Source organism: Eptatretus burgeri, chromosome 5 (assembly GCF_056783735.1).
Source record: "Eptatretus burgeri isolate ZD-2024b chromosome 5, Ebu_testis_v1, whole genome shotgun sequence".
NCBI classification, from domain to species: Eukaryota; Metazoa; Chordata; class Myxini; order Myxiniformes; family Myxinidae; genus Eptatretus; species Eptatretus burgeri.
The window spans coordinates 87525756-87548989 of NC_140965.1; the positions used below are offsets into that span (position 1 = coordinate 87525756).

General features: G+C 50.4%; 1 protein-coding gene across 5 annotated transcripts in view; it reads right to left on the reverse strand.

Moving 5' to 3' along the window:
- The window catches only part of LOC147026907 (glypican-6-like), a 475934-nt gene that overhangs the window by 46385 nt on the left and 406315 nt on the right, over positions 1-23234 (reverse strand). The gene's annotated exons all lie outside the window — the stretch shown is intronic.

Below are 23234 nucleotides of genomic sequence, written 5' to 3' on the forward strand. Positions count from 1 at the left end.
GATTTGATTCTGCATTTTGAATTTTGGGATTATGATCGGAGAGAGATTCTGGGGCTTATCACATTTTTGTTGTAAAACGTGTGCTGGAATTAAATAAAGGCACCAAACACTGGCATCTCTGGGCATTAACAAACATTGGAGCTGGGGTGCGGTGGGTCCGATGGTCTCTTGGCCTGAGCCTGGTTTCAGGGGTTTGGACTCCAGGGTTGGGCTTGGCAGTGTGTTTGGCTGCTGGAGAGGTGTTCATTTGTCCAGTTCACAAATTATTTGGCACTCTGGGTGGTGTGTGACTTCCTCAGAGAGATTCAGTTCCAGAATGGGTAAATAGGGTGCCCGCCACAGTTTTACTCACACACCTCAAGGGAAGCTCATGTTATAATCTCTTTTAAAACGGTACGTGCTGTTTGAAAGTGATGGGTGGTTTTGCTATCCTGTTTGAATGTGCCGTTTTCATGTACCCCTTTTCATTCAATCCTGTACTAATTCCAGCAAATGGGACCATCCTGCTCCCACTTCCCCTCAAGTCCCCCTCCCAAATGCAAGTCAAACCCCACTTTCCCTTCAACTGTACCACCAAACGCAAATCCAAAACACCCCCCTTCCCCTCAGCACTTCCCCTCCTTCCTCAACCTCTTCGCTCCCAACCCTCCCAACACCCACTACCTTCCAGAGTGTACAGCGACGTGCGGTGAGGCGTTGCTCAATCACCCCCCCCTTCCTCGTTCTCTCCTAGCTACCCCCTTCATCACCCCTCCCTCTCTCTCTCCTCTCCCTCCTCCCCCCCCCCACTCCTTCCTTCGACTATCTCCTCAGTCTTTCCTCCAACCTCCTCACTCCCCCACCTCTCCCTCACTCCCCCACCCCTCCCTCCTCTCTCTTCCTCTCCCACCTCTCCATTCCACTCCTCCCCCATCTGTCTCTGTCCCACTCTCTCTCAGTATTCCCATCCGCAAAGCGATGGGTGTTATTTGCTAGTCTATCTATAATAATAAATTTTAAATGAGTACCAGTTGTACTGGGCCCGGTGTATGCCCCGGTTAGAATAGGTGTACCATATTCCTGTGTGTCGTAAGAGGCGACCAGGGTTGCGTCAGGAAGGGCATCCGGCGTAAAAACCTATGCCAAATCATTATGCGGACAACAAAACGAATTTCCATACCGGATTGGTCGAGGCCCGGGTTACCAACGACCGCCACCGGTACCGGTGGTCAGCAGGGTACCGGTGGAAATTGTGCTACTGCTGGGCGAAGTGGGAGAAGGAGACGGGGAAGGCGAGTCCGGAGGCAGTGGGAGAGGGGTAAGGGTAGAAGTGTACAGGTGAGAGTTGGAACGTTGGGACGATGACTGGCAAAGGGCGAGAGTTGGCTGATATGATGGAGAGAAGAAAGGTGGACATACTGTGTGTACAAGAGACCAAGTGGATGGGGAGTAAGGCTCGGAGCATTGGAGGTGGTTTTAAACTGTTCTACCATGGTGTGGATGGGAGGAGAAATGGTGTCGGGGTAATCCTGAAGGAAGATCATGTCGAGGGTATTGGAGGTGAGGAGAGTGTCTGATCGAGTGATGAGTGTGAAGTTGGAAATTGAAGGGGTGATGATGAATGTCATCAGTGCATATGCCCCACATATGGGGTGTGAGATGGAGTATAAAGAAGATTTCTGGAGTGAGTTAGATGAAGTGGTGGAGAGTGTATCCAAGGATGAAAGAGTGGTGATTGGAGCAGATTTCAATGGGCATGTTGGGGAAGGGAATAAAGAGGATGAGGAGGTGATGGGTAGATACGGTCTCAACAAGAGAAATGTGGAAGGGCAAATGGTGGTAGAGTTTGCAAAAAGAATGGAAATGGCAGTGGTAAACACGTATTTCAAGAAGAAGGAGGAACACAGGGTGACATACAAGAGTGGAGGAAAGTGCACACAGGTGGATTACATCTTAAGTAGGAGATGCAACCTGAAAGATTAGTGACTGTAAGGTGGTGGCAGGGGAGAGTGTAGCTCGACAGCATCGATTGGTGGTCTGTAGGATGACTTTGGAGGTGAGGTTGAGGAAGAGAGTGAGGGCTGAACCAAGGACCAGATGGTGGAAGCTGAAGGAGGAAGACTGTTATGTGAAATTTAGGGAGGAGGTGAGACAGGCGTTGGATGGTGGTAAAGATGGGTGGGATGATTGGGCAACGACAGCAGAAGTGGTGAGGGAGATAGCGAGGAAGGTACTTGGTGTGACATCTGGACAGAGGAAGGAAGATAAGGAGACTTGGTGGTGGAACGAGGAAGTACAGGAAAGTATAAGGAAGAAGGGGTTGACGAAAAGGAAGTGGGATAGTCAGAGAGATGAAGAGAGTAGGGAGGAGTGCAAGGAGTGGCGGCGAAAGGCAAAAAGAGAGTTGGCAAAGGCCAAGGAAAAGGCATATGACGAGCTGTATGAGAAGTTGGATACAAAAGAAGGGGAAAAGGATTTATACCGATTGGCAAGACAGAGGGACTGAGCTGGGAAGGATGTGCTGCAGGTTCGGGTGATAAAGGACGCAAATGGGAATGTGCTGACGAGCGAGGAGAGTGTGTTGAGATGGTGGATGGAGTACTTTGAGGAGCTGATGAATGAAGAAAATGAGAGAGAGAGAAGGTTGGAAGAGGTGGAGATAGTGAATCTGGAAGTGGGCTGGATCAGTAAGGATGAAGTGAGGACTGCTATGAAGAGGATGAAGAGTGGAAAGGTGGTTGGCCCAGATGGTATACCAGTGGAGGCATGGAAGTGCTTGGGAGAGATGGCAATGGGGTTGTTAACTAGATTGTTTAATAAAATCTTGGAAAGTGAGAGGATGCCGGAGGAGTGGAGATTAAGTGTGCTGGTTCCGATTTTCAAGAATAAGGGTGATGTGCAGAGCTGTGGAAATTACAGAGGGATAAAGTTGTTAAGCCACACCATGAAGTTGTGGGAAAGAGTAGTGGAAGCTCGGTTGAGAGGAGAGGTGATGATCTGTGAGCAGCAATGTGGGTTTATGCCAGGAAAGAGCACCACTGATTCGATGTTTGCTTTGAGAATGTTGATGGAGAAGTATAGGGAAGGCCAGAAGGAGTTACATTGTGTGTTTGTGGATTTAGAGAAAGCTTATGATAGGGTGCCAAGAGAGGAGTTGTGGCATTGTATGAGGAAGTCAGGAGTGGTGGAGAAGTATGTGAGGATCGTGCAGGATATGTATGAGGACAGTGTGACAGCAGTGAGGTGTGCGGAAGGAATGACGGACCGGTTTAAGGTAAAAGTGGGATTGCACCAAGGATCGACTCTGAGCCCTTTCCTGTTTGCAATGGTGATGGACAGGTTGACGGACGAGATCAGACTGGAGTCTCCATGGACTATGATGTTCGCCGATGACATCATGATCTGTAGAGAGAGTAGGGAGCAGGCTGAGGCGAGCCTTGAGAGGTGGAGGTACGCACTGGAGAGAAGGGGAATGATAGTCAGTCGGAGTAAGACGGAGTACATGTGCATAAATGAGAAGGAGGGTGGTGGTATGGTGCAGTTGCAAGGAGTTGAGGAAGGGAAGGTGGATTGGTTTAAATACTTGGGATCAACTGTCCAAAGTAACGGAGAGTGTGGGAGAGAAGTGAAAAAGAGAGTGCAGGCAGGATGGAGTGGTTGGAGAAGAGTTGCAGGAGTGATTTGTGACAGAAGGGTAGCTGCAAGAGTGAAGGGGAAAGTATATAAGACTGTAGTGAGACCAGCTATGTTGTATGGTTTGGAGGCGGTGGCGCTAACAAAAAGACAGGAAGCGGAGCTGGAGGTGGCAGAGTTAAAGATGCTGCGATTCTCGTTGGGAGTGACGAGGATGGATAGGATAAGAAATGAGTATATTTGAGGGACAGCGCAGGTAGGACAGTTTGGAGACAAAGTGAGAGAGGCGAGATTGAGATGGTTTGGACATGTGCACAGGAGGGAAGCGGAGTATATCGGGAGAAGGATGTTGAAGATGGAGCCGCCAGGCAGGAGGAGAAGAGGAAGGCTAAAGAAGAGGTTCATGGTTACGGTGAGGGCGGACATGCGGGTGGTTGGAGTGTCAATGGAAGATGTGGAGCATAGAGCGAAATGGATACGGTTGATCCGCTGTGGCGACCCCTAACGGGAGTTAGCCGAAAGAAGAAGAAGAGATCTATAATAATAAATGTCAGTGTGTATCTCCTCCATAACTCCAAAAGCATGAAACTTCGCACCCCAACCTTTGTATGCATACTCAGGGAACTCAAAGGGAGTAAATGAAGGAAAATTGGGTGTTTGGGTAAATGTAAACGCCCCTTTTGAACGTAATTAATGGCCTTATTTAATTATTCTTTATCATGGCAGTATCCTGAGTCACCTCGCTGTCCCTTGCTGGGGTCTTAATTTGCCATGTTTTTTTGGCCTGCTCAACAATGTCTCAACTTGGAACAGGCTGCTATGGTTTCTTCATGATAATTTTTTTCCACTTTCTTCATGTGGAATTTTTTTTTTCCATCATTTTCCATCATGGAAATGCTTTTTCATCATACCCACATATCACTGGATACATTGCAATGCTTATAAACGCCCAGAGACACCAGCGTTCATGGCTTTATTTCAATTCTGCACATGCCGTAACCTCAAAAACTCTCTTCACCTGAGCCGAATTTCAAAAGTTAAACTTCTTAATTGACCTCAGCAGCAGTTCCGACTGCAAATAACAAAACAAACATGTTTACCTGCCCATTTCGGACATTGTATGTCACTCTGGTCGTTTCTGGGTGATGTTTGTTATAACCGATCACGAATCGCTTGCCAAGATCGGCGGTCATATTAAATAAACACCATCCGGAGCCATCCAGAGTATAAATGAATGTCTGAATTGGACCAATGAACACTTTTTTAGCAGTTGGAACTGTGGTAAAGTCAATCCCGCATTTTAAATTTTCTAATTCGGTTCAGGTGAAGAGATTTTCGAGGTAATCACATTTTAGCTGTTATCTATCGATAACTCCAGCAATCTCTGTGTGTGTGTCTGTGTGTGTCTGTGTGTGTGTGTCTGTGTGTGTGTGTGTGTGTGTGTGTGTGTGTGTGTGTGTGTGTGTGTGTGTGTGTGTGTGTGTGTGTGTGTGTGTGTGTGTGTGTGTGTGACCGCTGTTTATCGACAACCTCTGGTCCGATCTAATTGAAACTTGCCAGGTATATTGCTGGGAACCTGAGTATGTGCCTTTTCAAGGTTTGATATTAATCGGACAAGTGCTTCCCAAGTTATGGCCATTTATTTACCAAACCAATGGCAAGACACGTTGTTGCGTGGGTGTTGCCGATGGGGAAGGGAAGCTCAGCCGCGTTCCCCATTACAGGTTACAACGTACGGGCTTCCGGAGAGTGATGACTTCGTGTATTCTAATATCGTTTTTTATCGTTTTCATATTAGATGGTGTATAAATTTCGGGAACATCAGAGTGCTGGTATGCTACGAACCAGGAAGTAATTTTTTTCTCTCTCTCTTCTCTTTTTGTTTTTCCTTGCCACGACATTGCGAAAAGGTAAAATACGTTGACGCTAATTGAATAATTGGGTATTAAAAATAAATTGCAAATAATCGGAACTGCGAATAATATCGAACTTCCGGGTCACGCACGTACGGGCACGCGAGAGCGAAGAAACGGCCTGTGTGGTTTATTTATTTATTATTATTATTTTTTTTTTTTTTTTTTTTTACAGACACGTACTAGTGCTTATAAACATCCGAAGAGTTGTTTTCGCATATTATTTGATACTCTGGACGGTGGTTATCTCCAGACATATCTAGACAGTGGTAATGTCCGGACGTGTCCAGAAGGTGTACAGTGCTTATAGAAAGACTACATCCACCTTCAACATTTTCACCTTTTGTTGCCATAAAGCCTGGAAGAAAATTGCATTAAATCAGACTTTTTCAGCCTTTATTTACACATTGTAAACCACAACTTCCAAATGAAAAATAAATTCCACAAATTTCAGAAAATTAATTCAAAATATAAAACTGGAATAACTTGGTTGGATAAGTGTCCACCCCTCTGAGTTAATACTTGGTGGAAGCATCTTTGACAGCAATTACAGCTGTGAGTCTGTTGGGATAGGTCTCCACCAACTTTGCACACCTTGATTTGGCAATATTTGTCTATTCTTCTGAACAAAACTGTTAAAGCTCAGTCAAGTTGCATGGGGAGCATTGATGGACAGCAATATTCAAGTCAAGCCACAGATTTTTCAATGCATTTAGGTCGGGGCTCTGAATGGGCCACTCAAGGACATTTACCTTTTTGTTTCTCAGCCATTCCATTGTAGCATTGCCTTTGTGCTTCGGATAGTCGTCATACTGAAAGGTGAACTTCCATACCAATTTCAGCTTTCTTTTTTTTTTTTTTTTTAACAGAGGGCAGCATGCTTTCCTCTCGGATTTTCCTGGATATTGCTCTTTTCATTTTCTCTTCTAACCTAACAAGTACCCCAGTTCCTGCTGAAGGGAAACATCGCCATAACATGATGCTGCCAGCACCATGCTTCACAGTAGGGATGGTGTTCTTTGGGTGATGTGCTGTGTTGGGTTTCCACCAAATGTAACTTTTGCATTTAGGTGAAAATGTTCCATCTTGGTTTCGTCAGACCACAAAACTTTTTGCCACATGGCTTCAGAATCTCCGGAGTGTTTTTTTGCATAACTCAAATGGGACTCAAGGTGGGCTTTTTGAGTAATGGCTTCCTTCTCGCCACCCTACCATACAGGCCAGACTTGTGTAATGTTTGGGATAATGTTGTGACACACACAGTGACCAGTCTTTGCCATAAAGGCATGTAGCTCTTTCAAAGTTACAATTGGCCTCTTGGTGGCCTCTCTGATCTTGGTCATCCAATTTGGAGTGTCAGCCTGAGCTAGGCAGGGTCTTGGTGGTGCCATATGCCTTTAACTTCTTAATGATTTTTCAGACTGTGTTCCAAGGGATAGTCAAGATTGAGTCTTTCTTATGAAATGTACTACCCAGCAGAAGAAGCCTACAGGAACAGCTGATTTTGTTCTGAAATAATCAGAATCACTACAATTTAACACAGGTGGAAGCCAATTCACTTGGTGCATGATTTTGAAGGTGATTTGTTATACCTGACCTAATTTACAATTGCTATTATAAGGGTGGTGGACACTTATGCAACCAAGATATTCTCATTATGTATTTTTCATTAATTTTCTGAAATTTGTAAAATTTGATTTTCACTTGGAAGTTGTGGATTACGATGTGTAAATAAAGGTGGAAAAAGTCTGATTTCATGAAATTTAATTCCAGGCTACAAGGCAACAAAAGGTGGAAATTTTGAAAGGGGGTGTCGACTTTCTATAGGCATTGTATGTCTCCGGACGATATCTAGACGGTGTTTGTCCTCAGATGATGTCTTGACGGTGTTTGTCCCCGGATGTGTCCAGGCAGTATTTTTCTATGGGTGGTGTTTGTCTCTGGATGTGTCCAGTTGGTGTTTGTCTCCGGATGTGTGGAGGCAATGTATATCTCCAGACATGTCTCGGTGGCATTTATTCAGGATGTGTCCAGGCGTTGTTTATTTCCAGACATGCCTAGGAGGTGTTTATCCCCAGATGTGTCCAGGCGGTGTTTATCTCCCAGTGGTGTTTATCTCTAGACGTGTCCAGGAGGAGTTTATCTCCAGACGTGTCCAGGAGGTGTTTTTCTCCAGACGTATCGAGGTGGTGTTTATCTCCGGAGGTGTCCAGGCAGTGGTTATCTCCAGACATGCCCAGGCAGTAGTTATCTCCGGATGTATCCAGGCGGTGGTTATCTCCGGATGTGTCCAGGCGGTGGTTATCTCTGGATGTGTACAGGCAGTGGTTATCTCCGGACATGTCCAGACAGTGTTTATCTCCGGGCATGTCCAGGCGGTGTTTATCTCCAGACGTGTCCAGGCAGTGTTTATCGCCCAGTGGTGTTTCGTCTCTGGATGTGTCCATGCTTTGTTTATCTCCAGACATGTCCATGCGGCATTTATTTCCAGATGCGTCTAGGCAGTGCTTATCCCCAGACGTGTCCAGGGGGTGTTTATCTCCCAGCGGTGTTTCATCTCTGAACCTGTCCAGGCTTTGTTTATCTCCAGACATGTCAAGGTGGCATTTATTTCCAGACGTGTCCAGGAAGTATTTATCTCCCAGCGGTATTTATCTCCAGACATGTCTTGGTGGTGTTTATCGCCTCGTGGTGTTTCGTCTCTGGATGTGTCCATGCTTTGTTTATCTCCAGACATGTCCATGCGGCATTTATTTCCAGATGCGTCTAGGCAGTGCTTATCCCCAGACGTGTCCAGGGGGTGTTTATCTCCCAGCGGTGTTTCATCTCTGAACCTGTCCAGGCTTTGTTTATCTCCAGACATGTCAAGGTGGCATTTATTTCCAGATGTGTCCAGGAGGTGTTTATCCCCAGACGTATCCAGGAAGTGTTTATCTCCAGATGTATCCAGGAGGTGTTTCTCTCCGTGCGTGTCCAGGCGGTGTTTATTTCCAGACGTGTCCAGGTGGCGTTTATTTCCAGACGTATCCAGATGTTTATCTCCAGACATATCTAGGCGGTGTTTATCTCCGGATGTGTCCAGGCTGTGTTTATCTCCAGACGTGTCCAGGCGGTGTTTCTCTCCGTGCGTGTCCAGGCGGTGTTTATTTCCAGACGTGTCCAGGTGGCGTTTATTTCCAGACGTGTCCAGGTGGCGTTTATTTCCAGACGTGTCCAGGAGGTGTTTATCTCCAGACGTATCTAGGCGGTGTTTATCTCCGGATGTGTCCAGGCCGTGTTTATCTCCGGGCGTGTCCAGACGGTGTTTATCTCTGGGCATGTCCAGGCAGTGTTTATTTCCAGACATGTCCAGGCGGCGTTTATTTCCAGACGTGTCCAGGCGGTGTTTATACCCCCAGCAGTGTTTATCTCCAGACGTGTCCGGGTGGTGTTTATCTCCAGACGTGTCCGGGTGGTGTTTATCTCCAGATGTGTCCGGGTGGTGTTTATCTCCAGACGTGTCCGGGTGGTGTTTATCTCTAGACGTGTCCGGGTGGTGTTTATCTCCAGATGTGTCCAGGCAGTGTTTATCTCCCAGCGGTGTTTGTCTCTGGATGTGTCCAAGTGGTGTTTATCTCCAGACGGGTCCAGGAGGTGGTTATCCCCAGACGTGTCCAGCCAGTATTTATCTCCCTGCGGTGTTTATCTCCAGATGTGTCCAGGTGTTGCTAATCTCCAGACGTGTCCAGGAGGTATTTATCCCCAGACGTGTCCGGGCGGTGTTTATCTCCAGACGTATCTGGGCGGTTTTTATCTCCTGATGTTTCCGGGTGGTTTTTACCTCCTGATGTGTCCAGGCAGTGTTCATCTCCAGTCATGTCCGGGCAGGGTTCATCTCCAGACATGTCTGGGCGGTGTTCATCTCCAGATGTGTCCGGGCGGTGTTTATCTCTGGATGGTATTTATTGTATGACCGGTAGTAAATGTATTTCAGACATTATTTTGTTTCCATCTTCACTGTTATTCTGTGCAAAATCATTTTGATGAGACACTATGAATCATAATCAAAGCTGCCTTTCCTTCCCCTCACCTCAGGCTGCCTTCCATTCCCCACCCCTCCTCACTCCCCTTCCATTCTCTTTCTTTTCCCCTCCACCTCCTCACTCCTCCCCCCCCCCACCTTCTCTCTCTCCTCCAATGATCTCCCTCTTCCTCCCTTTTTCTCCCAACCTCTCATATTATTCCCATCAGTGAAGTGATGTGTGATATTTGCTTTTACATAATAAACTGGCTGCTTGTGGTCCATCCATCCAAAGTGTAAATGATGTGTGAACATAGAATAATAACAAAATACCTCTTTTTATTCTTCAACGAGCAAAGGAACTCGGGTAATGCCAGTTCCCTCCTACCAACCCTTCCCCTACCTCGGGACTCCCACATCACCCCTTTCCCTCTCTTGTCCAACCCCCCCTACACCTCCATCATTTCACTCCTCCCCTGCCTCCTCCCTCCCACCGACCCACCCCTTGCCCTCCTACACCCCCTCTCCCACACACTCCTTGCCTTCCCTCCTTCCACCTCTTCCTTGGTTTGTGTGCTAAATATGGTGGTTGTCGGCCCAGTGGTTTTGCAAAAACAGTGAACAGACAGACAGACAAATTTTATTTAATAGATCGACATGTGACTGAAAAATTACTACTGTGACAGTGAAGCTGATTTGTAATTAAAGGATATGTCAACACTTTAAACAACAGAATATTCCTGCTTCAACAAATACATTCAGTTCATAAAGCATTTGAGAAGGCTCAGGGATAGACCCTCTGCTCGTAAAGACCCAGGGACAGATTATCTGCTCGTAAAGCCCCAGAGACAGACCCTATGCTCGTAAAGGCCCAGGGACAGACCCTCTGCTCGTAAAGGCTCAGGAACAGACCTTCTGTTCTTAAAGTCCCGGGGAAAAACCCTATTCTCGTAAAGTCCCGGGGACAGACCCTCTGCTTGTAAAGGCCTGGGGACAGACCCTCTGCTCGTAAAGGCCCGGGGACAGACCTTCTGCTCGTAAAGGCCCGGGGACAGACCTTCTGCTCGTAAAGGCCCGGGGACAGACCCTCTGCTCGTAAAGGACCGGGGACAGACACTCTGCTCGTAAAGGCCCGGGGACAGACCCTCTGCTTGTAAAGGCCCGGGGACAGACCCTCTGCTCGTAAAGGCCCGGGGACAGACCCTCTGCTCGTAAAGGCCCGGGGACAGACCCTCTGCTCGTAAAGGCCCGGGGACAGACCCTCTGCTCGTAAAGGCCCGGGGACAGACCCTCTGCTCGTAAAGGCCCGGGGACAGACCCTCTGCTCGTAAAGGCCCGGGGACAGACCCTCTGCTCGTAAAGGCCCAGGGACAGACACTCTGCTCGTAAAGGCCCGGGGACAGACACTCTGCTCGTAAAGGCCCGGGGACAGACACTCTGCTCGTAAAGGCCCGGGGACAGACACTCTGCTCGTAAAGGCCCGGGGACAGACACTCTGCTCGTAAAGGCCCGGGGACAGACACTCTGCTCGTAAAGGCCCGGGGACAGACACTCTGCTCGTAAAGGCCCGGGGACAGACACTCTGCTCGTAAAGGCCCGGGGACAGACACTCTGCTCGTAAAGGCCCGGGAACAGACACTCTGCTCGTAAAGGCCCGGGGACAGACACTCTGCTCGTAAAGGCCCGGGGACAGACCCTCTGCTCTAAAAGCCCAGGGACAGACCCTCTCCTCTAAAAGCCCAGGGACAGACCCTCTGCTCGTAAAGACCCGGGGACAGACCCTCTTTTTTACAGGCTCAGGGGCAGACCCTCTACTCATAAAGGCCCAGGGTCAGAACCTCTGCTCATAAAGGCCCGGGGACAGACACTCTGCTCCTAAAGACCCGGGGACAGATCCTCTACTCGTAAAGACTCAGGGACAGACCCTCTGCTCATAAAGGCCCAGGGACAGACCCTCTGCTCTAAAAGCCCAGGGACAGACCCTCTGCTCGTAAAGACCCGGGGACAGATCCTCTGCTCGTAAAGGCCCGGGGACAGACCCTCTGCTCGTAAAGGCCCGGGGACAGACACTCAGCTTCTAAAGACCCGGGGACAGATCCTCTACTCGTAAAGACTCGGGGACAGACCCTCTGCTCGTAAAGGCCCAGGGACAGACCCTCTGCTCTAAAAGCCCAGGGACAGACCCTCTGCTCGTAAAGACCCGGGGACAGACCCTCTGCTCGTAAAGGCCCGGGGACAGACCCTCTTTTTTACAGGCTCAGGGGCAGACCCTCTACTCATAAAGGCCCAGGGTCAGAACCTCTGCTCATAAAGGCCCGGGGACAGACACTCTGCTCCTAAAGACCCGGGGACAGATCCTCTACTCGTAAAGACTCAGGGACAGACCCTCTGCTCATAAAGGCCCAGGGACAGACACTCTGCTTCTAAAGACCCGGGGACAGACCCTCTGCTCGTAAAGACTCGGGGACAGACCCTCTGCTCATAAAGGCCCGGGGACATACACTCCGCTCCTAAAGACCCGGGGACAGATCCTCTACTCGTAAAGACTCGGGGACGGACCCTCTGCTCATAAAGGCCCAGGGACAGACCCTCTGCTCATAAAGCCCCAGGGACAGACTCTCTGCTCGTAAAGGCCCGGGGATAGACACTCTGCTCGTAAAGACCCGGGGACAGACCCTCTGCTCATAAAGACTCGGGGACAGACCCTCTGCTCATAAAGACCTGGGGACAGACCCTCTGCTCGTAAAGGCCTGGGGACAGACCCTCTTCTCATAAAGACCTGGGGACAGACCCTCTGCTCGTAAAGGCCTGGGGACAGACCCTCTTCTCGTAAAGGCTCAGGAACAGACCTTCTGTTCTTAAAGTCCCGGGGAAAAACCCTATTCTCGTAAAGTCCCGGGGACAGACCCTCTGCTCGTAAAGGCCCGGGGACAGACCTTCTGCTCGTAAAGGCCCGGGGACAGACCTTCTGCTCGTAAAGGCCCGGGGACAGACCCTCTGCTCGTAAAGGACCGGGGACAGACACTCTGCTCGTAAAGGCCCGGGGACAGACCCTCTGCTCGTAAAGGCCCGGGGACAGACCCTCTGCTCGTAAAGGCCCGGGGACAGACCCTCTGCTCGTAAAGGCCCGGGGACAGACCCTCTGCTCGTAAAGGCCCGGGGACAGACCCTCTGCTCGTAAAGGCCCGGGGACAGACCCTCTGCTCGTAAAGGCCCGGGGACAGACCCTCTGCTCGTAAAGGCCCGGGGACAGACCCTCTGCTCGTAAAGGCCCGGGGACAGACCCTCTGCTCGTAAAGGCCCGGGGACAGACCCTCTGCTCGTAAAGGCCCGGGGACAGACCCTCTGCTCGTAAAGGCCCGGGGACAGACACTCTGCTCGTAAAGGCCCGGGGACAGACACTCTGCTCGTAAAGGCCCGGGGACAGACACTCTGCTCGTAAAGGCCCGGGGACAGACACTCTGCTCGTAAAGGCCCGGGGACAGACACTCTGCTCGTAAAGGCCCGGGGACAGACACTCTGCTCGTAAAGGCCCGGGGACAGACACTCTGCTCGTAAAGGCCCGGGGACAGACACTCTGCTGGTAAAGGCCCGGGGACAGACACTCTGCTGGTAAAGGCCCGGGGACAGACACTCTGCTCGTAAAGGCCCGGGGACAGACACTCTGCTCGTAAAGGCCCGGGGACAGACACTCTGCTCGTAAAGGCCCGGGGACAGACACTCTGCTCGTAAAGGCCCGGGGACAGACCCTCTGCTCTAAAAGCCCAGGGACAGACCCTCTGCTCTAAAAGCCCAGGGACAGACCCTCTGCTCGTAAAGACCCGGGGACAGACCCTCTGCTCGTAAAGGCCCGGGGACAGACCCTCTTTTTTACAGGCTCAGGGGCAGACCCTCTACTCATAAAGGCCCAGGGTCAGAACCTCTGCTCATAAAGGCCCGGGGACAGACACTCTGCTCCTAAAGACCCGGGGACAGACCCTCTGCTCGTAAAGGCCCGGGGACAGACACTCTGCTCGTAAAGGCCCGGGGACAGACACTCTGCTCTAAAAGCCCAGGGACAGACACTCTGCTCGTAAAGGCCCGGGGACAGACACTCTGCTCGTAAAGGCCCGGGGACAGACACTCTGCTCGTAAAGGCCCGGGGACAGACACTCTGCTCGTAAAGGCCCGGGGACAGACACTTTGCTCGTAAAGGCCCGGGGACAGACACTCTGCTCGTAAAGGCCCGGGGACAGACACTCTGCTCGTAAAGGCCCGGGGACAGACACTCTGCTCGTAAAGGCCCGGGGACAGACCCTCTGCTCTAAAAGCCCAGGGACAGACCCTCTCCTCTAAAAGCCCAGGGACAGACCCTCTGCTCGTAAAGACCCGGGGACAGACCCTCTGCTCATAAAGGCCCGGGGACAGACCCTCTTTTTTACAGGCTCAGGGGCAGACCCTCTACTCATAAAGGCCCAGGGTCAGAACCTCTGCTCATAAAGGCCCGGGGACAGACACTCTGCTCCTAAAGACCCGGGGACAGATCCTCTACTCGTAAAGACTCAGGGACAGACCCTCTGCTCATAAAGGCCCAGGGACAGACACTCAGCTTCTAAAGACCCGGGGACAGATCCTCTACTCGTAAAGACTCGGGGACAGACCCTCTGCTCGTAAAGGCCCAGGGACAGACCCTCTGCTCTAAAAGCCCAGGGACAGACCCTCTGCTCGTAAAGACCCGGGGACAGACCCTCTGCTCGTAAAGGCCCGGGGACAGACCCTCTTTTTTACAGGCTCAGGGGCAGACCCTCTACTCATAAAGGCCCAGGGTCAGAACCTCTGCTCATAAAGGCCCGGGGACAGACCCTCTGCTCGTAAAGACTCGGGGACAGACCCTCTGCTCATAAAGGCCCGGGGACATACACTCCGCTCCTAAAGACCCGGGGATAGATCCTCTACTCGTAAAGACTCGGGGACGGACCCTCTGCTCATAAAGGCCCAGGGACAGACCCTCTGCTCATAAAGCCCCAGGGACAGACTCTCTGCTCGTAAAGGCCCGGGGATAGACACTCTGCTCGTAAAGACCCGGGGACAGACCCTCTGCTCATAAAGACTCGGGGACAGACCCTCTGCTCATAAAGACCTGGGGACAGACCCTCTGCTCGTAAAGGCCTGGGGACAGACCCTCTTCTCATAAAGACCTGGGGACAGACCCTCTGCTCGTAAAGGCCTGGGGACAGACCCTCTTCTCGTAAAGGCTCAGGAACAGACCTTCTGTTCTTAAAGTCCCGGGGAAAAACCCTATTCTCGTAAAGTCCCGGGGACAGACCCTCTGCTCGTAAAGGCCCGGGGACAGACCTTCTGCTCGTAAAGGCCCGGGGACAGACCTTCTGCTCGTAAAGGCCCGGGGACAGACCCTCTGCTCGTAAAGGACCGGGGACAGACACTCTGCTCGTAAAGGCCCGGGGACAGACCCTCTGCTCGTAAAGGCCCGGGGACAGACCCTCTGCTCGTAAAGGCCCGGGGACAGACCCTCTGCTCGTAAAGGCCCGGGGACAGACCCTCTGCTCGTAAAGGCCCGGGGACAGACCCTCTGCTCGTAAAGGCCCGGGGACAGACCCTCTGCTCGTAAAGGCCCGGGGACAGACCCTCTGCTCGTAAAGGCCCGGGGACAGACCCTCTGCTCGTAAAGGCCCGGGGACAGACCCTCTGCTCGTAAAGGCCCGGGGACAGACCCTCTGCTCGTAAAGGCCCGGGGACACACCCTCTGCTCGTAAAGGCCCGGGGACAGACCCTCTGCTCGTAAAGGCCCGGGGACAGACACTCTGCTCGTAAAGGCCCGGGGACAGACACTCTGCTCGTAAAGGCCCGGGACAGACACTCTGCTCGTAAAGGCCCGGGACAGACACTCTGCTCGTAAAGGCCCGGGGACAGACACTCTGCTCGTAAAGGCCCGGGGACAGACACTCTGCTCGTAAAGGCCCGGGGACAGACACTCTGCTCGTAAAGGCCCGGGGACAGACACTCTGCTCGTAAAGGCCCGGGGACAGACACTCTGCTCGTAAAGGCCCGGGGACAGACACTCTGCTCGTAAAGGCCCGGGGACAGACACTCTGCTCGTAAAGGCCCGGGGACAGACACTCTGCTCGTAAAGGCCCGGGGACAGACCCTCTGCTCTAAAAGCCCAGGGACAGACCCTCTGCTCTAAAAGCCCAGGGACAGACCCTCTGCTCGTAAAGACCCGGGGACAGACCCTCTGCTCGTAAAGGCCCGGGGACAGACCCTCTTTTTTTACAGGCTCAGGGGCAGACCCTCTACTCATAAAGGCCCAGGGTCAGAACCTCTGCTCATAAAGGCCCGGGGACAGACACTCTGCTCCTAAAGACCCGGGGACAGATCCTCTACTCGTAAAGACTCAGGGACAGACCCTCTGCTCATAAAGGCCCAGGGACAGACACTCAGCTTCTAAAGACCCGGGGACAGATCCTCTACTCGTAAAGACTCGGGGACAGACCCTCTGCTCGTAAAGGCCCAGGGACAGACCCTCTGCTCTAAAAGCCCAGGGACAGACCCTCTGCTCGTAAAGACCCGGGGACAGACCCTCTACTCATAAAGGCCCAGGGTCAGAACCTCTGCTCATAAAGGCCCGGGGACAGACACTCTGCTCCTAAAGACCCGGGGACAGATCCTCTACTCGTAAAGACTCAGGGACAGACCCTCTGCTCATAAAGGCCCAGGGACAGACACTCTGCTTCTAAAGACCCGGGGACAGACCCTCTGCTCATAAAGGCCCGGGGACATACACTCCGCTCCTAAAGACCCGGGGACAGATCCTCTACTCGTAAAGACTCGGGGACGGACCCTCTGCTCATAAAGGCCCAGGGACAGACCCTCTGCTCATAAAGCCCCAGGGACAGACTCTCTGCTCGTAAAGGCCCGGGGATAGACACTCTGCTCGTAAAGACCCGGGGACAGACCCTCTGCTCATAAAGACTCGGGGACAGACCCTCTGCTCATAAAGACCTGGGGACAGACCCTCTGCTCGTAAAGGCCTGGGGACAGACCCTCTTCTCATAAAGACCTGGGGACAGACCCTCTGCTCGTAAAGGCCTGGGGACAGACCCTCTTCTCGTAAAGGCTCAGGAACAGACCTTCTGTTCTTAAAGTCCCGGGGAAAAACCCTATTCTCGTAAAGTCCCGGGGACAGACCCTCTGCTTGTAAAGGCCTGGGGACAGACCCTCTGCTCGTAAAGGCCCGGGGACAGACCTTCTGCTCGTAAAGGCCCGGGGACAGACCTTCTGCTCGTAAAGGCCCGGGGACAGACCCTCTGCTCGTAAAGGACCGGGGACAGACACTCTGCTCGTAAAGGCCCGGGGACAGACCCTCTGCTCGTAAAGGCCCGGGGACAGACCCTCTGCTCGTAAAGGCCCGGGGACAGACCCTCTGCTCGTAAAGGCCCGGGGACAGACCCTCTGCTCGTAAAGGCCCGGGGACAGACCCTCTGCTCGTAAAGGCCCGGGGACAGACCCTCTGCTCGTAAAGGCCCGGGGACAGACCCTCTGCTCGTAAAGGCCCGGGGACAGACCCTCTGCTCGTAAAGGCCCGGGGACAGACCCTCTGCTCGTAAAGGCCCGGGGACAGACCCTCTGCTCGTAAAGGCCCGGGGACAGACCCTCTGCTCGTAAAGGCCCGGGGACAGACCCTCTGCTCGTAAAGGCCCGGGGACAGACCCTCTGCTCGTAAAGGCCCGGGGACAGACCCTCTGCTCGTAAAGGCCCGGGGACAGACACTCTGCTCGTAAAGGCCCGGGGACAGACACTCTGCTCGTAAAGGCCCGGGGACAGACACTCTGCTCGTAAAGGCCCGGGGACAGACACTCTGCTCGTAAAGGCCCGGGGACAGACACTCTGCTCGTAAAGGCCCGGGGACAGACACTCTGCTCGTAAAGGCCCGGGGACAGACACTCTGCTCGTAAAGGCCCGGGGACAGACACTCTGCTCGTAAAGGCCCGGGGACAGACACTCTGCTCGTAAAGGCCCGGGGACAGACACTCTGCTCGTAAAGGCCCGGGGACAGACACTCTGCTCGTAAAGGCCCGGGGACAGACACTCTGCTCGTAAAGGCCCGGGGACAGACACTCTGCTCGTAAAGGCCCGGGGACAGACACTCTGCTTGTAAAGGCCCGGGGACAGACACTCTGCTCGTAAAGGCCCGGGGACAGACCCTCTGCTCTAAAAGCCCAGGGACAGACCCTCTGCTCTAAAAGCCCAGGGACAGACCCTCTGCTCGTAAAGACCCGGGCACAGACCCTCTGCTCGTAAAGGCCCGGGGACAGACCCTCTTTTTTACAGGCTCAGGGGCAGACCCTCTACTCATAAAGGCCCAGGGTCAGAACCTCTGCTCATAAAGGCCCGGGGACAGACACTCTGCTCCTAAAGACCCGGGGACAGATCCTCTACTCGTAAAGACTCAGGGACAGACCCTCTGCTCATAAAGGCCCAGGGACAGACACTCAGCTTCTAAAGACCCGGGGACAGATCCTCTACTCGTAAAGACTCGGGGACAGACCCTCTGCTCGTAAAGGCCCAGGGACAGACCCTCTGCTCGTAAAGGCCCAGGGACAGACCCTCTGCTCGTAAAGACCCGGGGACAGACCCTCTGCTCGTAAAGGCCCGGGGACAGACCCTCTTTTTTACAGGCTCAGGGGCAGACCCTCTACTCATAAAGGCCCAGGGTCAGAACCTCTGCTCATAAAGGCCCGGGGACAGACACTCTGCTCCTAAAGACCCGGGGACAGATCCTCTACTCGTAAAGACTCAGGGACAGACCCTCTGCTCATAAAGGCCCAGGGACAGACACTCTGCTTCTAAAGACCCGGGGACAGACCCTCTGCTCGTAAAGACTCGGGGACAGACCCTCTGCTCATAAAGGCCCGGGGACATACACTCCGCTCCTAAAGACCCGGGGACAGATCCTCTACTCGTAAAGACTCGGGGACGGACCCTCTGCTCATAAAGGCCCAGGGACAGACCCTCTGCTCATAAAGCCCCAGGGACAGACTCTCTGCTCGTAAAGGCCCGGGGATAGACACTCTGCTCGTAAAGACCCGGGGACAGACCCTCTGCTCATAAAGACTCGGGGACAGACCCTCTGCTCATAAAGACCTGGGGACAGACCCTCTGCTCGTAAAGGCCTGGGGACAGACCCTCTTCTCATAAAGACCTGGGGACAGACCCTCTGCTCGTAAAGGCCTGGGGACAGACCCTCTTCTCATAAAGACCTGGGGACAGACCATCTGCTCGTAATGACGCTGGGACAGACCCTCTGCTGGTAAAGACCCTGGGACAGACCCTTTTCTCGTAAAGGCCTGGGGACTGACCCTGGGCTTATAAAGGAAGAGGGACTGACCCTGGGCTTGTAAAGCAACAGGGACCAACTCAAAACGAAGGGTTACTAAACACTAGAGAGTTCATAGAACACCTTGCCCCATGCAGTCTTTAGAAGAAGAAAAAAAGACAAGGAAATGGTCTGCGAGTGGAAAATTTGATTGGTTGTGATGAGGTAAAATGTCGTATTATTTGTCCAAGTACTGCTGAATAGGTTTTTCGAAGCCAGAAAGGCGATTTGTGTTCTGCAGTTTTCAATGAGGAAATAAAATGAGGATTTTTTAATGGTTGTTGAAAAAAAAAATTCGGAATTTTACCGCCATTGATGCAGCGTCTTTCATGCCACCTTGTTTAACATGTTACATTAATTATTTGTGCCTGTTGTTTGTGTCCTTTATGACATCCTTAAAAAAAGTAAGTTTCCTGTTTGGAATGATTTTCAATATTGTTTGACTGCCAGACAGGCAGACAGACTAAAACAAAATCAGATCACTCTTCTCTGCACGTGCGCGATTGGGACGAGATTCCTTTATAATTTGCCAAATTCAGAACCAAAGTACTGCTGAACTGCAGGTTCGTGTTCAAAATAAGACATTCAATTGAAATGAAGAAGTTAATTCCTGATCATAAACTGACATTTGTAGACAGACAGAAAGAGTGAACCAATTGCTTAATATAACCCCACTTTTCGCTTTGAGCGCGTGGGGTAAAAACCCTGAAAACTGAATTTTCATCAGGGTGGAGTGAGCACACGTTGACGATGGATGTTTGAAACACACGACACCTTTATGAGCTATCTATTAAATGAATTGTGGAAAGCAGAGAGACGAGTGAAATCAACGCTTTAACAGTGGCTGTTATGAATACATAGTTCACGGGAAAAAAATATGTTGGCCTTGGTGCTATTCATGTAAAGCTGACCAAAAGTAACAGCAACACTGCCCAAGTGATGTGATGTGTGGCCTGGCTATTCGGCAATTACTTGAGCAATGCTACTGTGCGATGACAGGTGGTAACATGTCATGGTTGGATGGGTATGTTGTGTGAAGCACAATTCGCATAGACCTTTCTGGAAGAGATGCAACACTCGTGAATCATTAAATCAGGTCAAGAAACAGTGATACTGCAGAAAGGTATCAACCGTGAGAATTTTAACATGTTCATTCCAAATAATTTTAAAAGCATCAAAAACGAGCAAAAGGTGAATGCAGTTGTGTGTGAAGTGAATTGCATTAATGTGGTGGAGAAGTGAGGTTACATGGTTCAGTCACCACATCCCTTTTATAACATTTTTTTATATATATTATGGCAGCTGCCCTGTCTGGGCCTGCGAGGGACTGTGGTTCTAAGCAATGCAGCCGAAGTACGGAAAGCCTGGTAATCCAGTACAAAGAGATGGCACTGTGACCCCTTGCAAATGGACTTTTGATGCGAGATGGGGCTGCAGAGCATACAGAATTAGGATGTGTTTTTTTTCACCGAATCTAACCTGATGCCATATAATCAACAACCATGGATCAGATATGGATAACTGTCAGTACAGCTAGGAAAGTGTCCAGCCAGAGTCTGGCGTCATCAGCCACCTCGGATGGAAATCCATTCAATTATGAACTCGTAGCAAGATGGCAACTCCAAAAACAAAAAGAAGTGCATTTACTAGGACTCCAGCAGTGATTTTTGCACTTCCATGTAATAATGATACCATTCCTTTCATGCTGTAAAGGCGCATTAGGCTGCCAAGACAGTTTCATTGGCAAGGAGTACAGTCATGGATAGCTCAACACTCCAATGCAGATTACCCAAAATGGTTATTATCTCAGTAGACTCTTACTCATTTTGCTGACCTCGGAAGGATGACAGGCTGAGTCTACCCCACCTGGTGTTAATTCAACGGTTGATAGCGGCTGAAACTCAGGACCCCAAGGTCCCAAGCCAACCACCTTCACCACGAAGCCAACACCAGGCCTGTAATACCATGTAACCTTTTACATGTATAACCTCTTAACTTTTCTGACGTCTGTGAACCCATGCACCACACCAGCACTTGCTGCAAAGGTCATCACCAACAGGACGTGCCTGGCACGCATCCACCCTTTTTAGGCATCCATTTTTTGATCTCGACAAGATTGAGGCTCATGGAAGAGCATGATGATGGAGGGTATGAAGTGATAGTGGGGGCAGCGATAATCTCTTGGACACAGTAAGCAAGGGAATGAATAAATGGGAAAAGAGGAGAGAGGAGGGAAGGAGAAACTGCATTTGGCCTCATCAAATTACATTACACAGTAAACAAGGTTTATGAATTGTAAAAAGGAAGTTGTAGGAGTTTAAATGCAACTTCTGACAGTCTGTGAAAGACACAGAGCTGTCCCCCACTAAATGCAGCATCAGCTGATACGCTAACTGCAGTAGCCCTTAGCCCATATGCTTCAGAAGCTTTATATAGTTGGAAACAGTCCCTCACAAGACGGCTTTATAATGACAAAGCAGAAATTTTTTTTTCAGAAATTTTTACAAATTAATTAAAAATGAAAAGTTGAAATGTCTTGTGTGAATAAGGATTCAACCCCTTTGCTATGACACTCCAAATTGAGCTCAGGGGCATCCACTTTCCTTTGAACATCCTTGAGACATCTCTACAACTTGATTGGAGTCCACCTGTGGCCAATTCAATTGAATGGACATGATTTAGAAAGAAACACACCTTTCCATACGAGGTCCCACAATTGACAGTGCACGTCAAAGCAGAAACTCGACATTGAAGTACAAGGAACTGTCCAAAGAACACCGAGATAGAATTGTGAGGAGGCATTGTTCTGCGGAAGGGTATAAAACAATTTCTGGAGTGTTGAAAGTTTCCAAGAGCACAGTGAGCTTCATCAATAGGAAATGGAAAGAATATGGAATTACCCAGACTCTTCCGAGAGCTGGACATCTGATCAAACTGAGCAACCAAGAAAGAAGGACCTTGGTCACCCAGGCAAAAATGCTACAGTTAGAACTATAGTATATGAGAGTTGTACTCTCATAGACTATAGTTGGAAACAGGTCCAACTAAAGTAGTCTGCAGAGAATTACTAGAGGAAAGGAATGTTGTTCTTTCCTGGGCAGGGATGTGACCAAGAATGTAATGACTACAGGGTTCCTTGGCTGAGATGGGAGAACCTTCCGGAAGGACAACAGTCACTGCAGCACTTCACAAATCTATCCTTCAATGGGCAGTAGTCAGCCGGAAGCCACTCCTGAGAAAAAGACCCATGAGAGTACACCTGGAGTTTGCAAAAAGGCACGTGAAAAACTGAGAGCATGAGGAGAAATATTCTGTTGTCTGATGAGACGAAAATTGAACTCTTTGGCCTGAATGCAAAACACTACGTCTGGTGAAAACTTAGCACAGCTCATCACCCATGTAACACCATCTCTACCATGAAGCATGGTTGGGGAGCATCATGCTATGGGGATGCTTTTCAGCGGCAGGGACTGGGATACTCGGAGAACCTGCTTCAAAGTGCAAAAGACCTTGGACTGCAGCAAAGATTTACGTTCCAACAAGACAATGACCCCAAGCATACAGCCAAAGCAACACTGGAAAGGCTTCAGAATAAGAACGTAAACGTCCTTGAGTGGCCTAGCCAAAGCCCAGGCTTGAATCCCATTGAGAATCTGTGGAAAAACTTGAAGATTGCTGTTCACCGACACTCACCATCCAACTTGATACAGCTTGAGCAAATCTACAAGGAAGAATGGGAGAAACTCACTAAATCCAGATGTACAAAGCTGATACAGACATACCCAGGAAGACTCGAAGCTGTAATCGCTGCCACAGGCACTTTTACAAAGTATTGACTCAGGGGGTTGAATACTTTTGTAAACTAGATATTTCTGTCTTTCATTTTCAATAAACTTGTAAAAATTTCTATAAATATGTATACACTTTGTCATTATGGGGTATTTTGTGTAGATCGATGACCAAAAAAAAAAGGAAATTTAATCCATTTTAAATTCAGGCTGCAACACAACAAGATGTGAAAAAGTCATGGGGTGTAAATACTTTTTGAAGATATTGTATTATTTGAATACAGCGTCTTGGCTCATGGAAGAGCAGGAAAGCAACGTGACCGAAGGAGTAAAGGCATTGTACAGACAGTTTGGACAACAGGTGGATGTAACAATCAATGATGTAGTCATATAAGAACAAATATGTGGTGCAGTTTTATTCAGGAAGTACTGAAAAGCCATTTGAATAAGGGACATCATATAAATTAATACTTCATTAAGGAGAGGAAACTTTTTTTCACTTTGGTGTCTGACAAAAAATAAGGAAGTAATGCTTTCAGAAGTTATTT